Source organism: Zingiber officinale, chromosome 3B, assembly GCF_018446385.1.
Source record: "Zingiber officinale cultivar Zhangliang chromosome 3B, Zo_v1.1, whole genome shotgun sequence".
NCBI lineage: Eukaryota > Viridiplantae > Streptophyta > Magnoliopsida > Zingiberales > Zingiberaceae > Zingiber > Zingiber officinale.
In genome coordinates, this window is record NC_055991.1 from 121,560,573 (window position 1) to 121,561,723 (window position 1,151).

The following is a 1,151-nucleotide window of genomic DNA, read 5'->3' on the forward strand; positions in this document are numbered from 1 at the left end:
TATCGAGCCAGTGTAAGTCCATTTGCATGTCTAAATATCATTTTGTTTATCATTCAGCCACCATATTTTATTATCATCTTTTTTATGCCAGATATGTATTTGACGGTCAACCTCCAGAGCTGAAGAAACAAGAACTTGCCAAAAGGCTAGTCTTTACAGTTTTGTCATTGTCCCCCTCTTTTTTTTTTGTTGCAAGATAATGATAATCTTTAAGCTTATTTTATTCTTTAGATATTTAAAGAGGAAAGATGCAACTAACGATCTGAACACAACAATTGAGGTCATTGCTTGTGCATAACAAGTACCTTTATTGGGACTCTTTAGTGTGCTAGAATTTCTTTTGCTGTCTTGGTTACATTTGTTGTTTGCAGATTGGTGATTTAGAGGGAATTGAAAAGTACAGCAAAAGGACTGTCAAGGTAATCTTTGATATTGCTATTTTATTGGAAATTACCATGAGGATCTTATTGATTATGATGCAATCAGCATAAAGTTAGCATGTTGATTATCTGTTTTCTTCATATGTAACATAGAGTTTCTTTAAATATATTTTGAACTTTCAAATTACTTTCTTGAAAAATTTGATTCCAGTAGATGACTGTAGAGTTTTTTCACAGGTAACCAAGCAACATAATGAAGATTGTAAACGTCTCTTAAGACTAATGGGTGTGCCTACTATTGAGGTAAACTAGTCCACTTTCACTTATTGAATTCTTTATCCTTGCTACAAGAATTTGAACTAACAATGACACAATTTTACTTTCTCTTACAAACATTTCCTAAAGCTGCATGCAATTGCTTAATATACAAGTATTGTATCTCTAGTTTTAGAAGCTAAACTCATCTTTCTGATCTAAAGGCACCCTGTGAAGCAAAAGCTCAATGCGCAACTCTTTGCAAAAGTAACAAGGTAAAATGATGCAATGTAACACATTCTATTTTATTTTTTTAACTTTAATATCCTAAACGTATTTGTTTGTTATCAATCTCTAGGTGTTTGCGGTTGCCTCAGAAAACATGGATACTTTAACTTTTGGGTTACCAAGGTTTCTCCATCATTTAATGGATCCTAGTTCCAAAAAAATCTCTGTGATGGAATTTGACGTTTCAAAGGTATATTTATTCTGCTTATTGCTAATTGAATTACTGTA

At 32.2% G+C, this 1,151-nt stretch overlaps 1 long non-coding RNA gene across 1 annotated transcript; it reads left to right on the plus strand.

Moving 5' to 3' along the window:
* Positions 1–383: 383 nt before the first annotated feature.
* LOC121968568 lies at positions 384–903 on the plus strand. Its single transcript, XR_006108218.1, has 3 exons — positions 384–419; positions 618–683; positions 860–903. It is a non-coding gene; the product is annotated as an uncharacterized LOC121968568 (long non-coding RNA).
* The last annotated feature ends 248 nt before the right edge of the window (positions 904–1,151 follow it).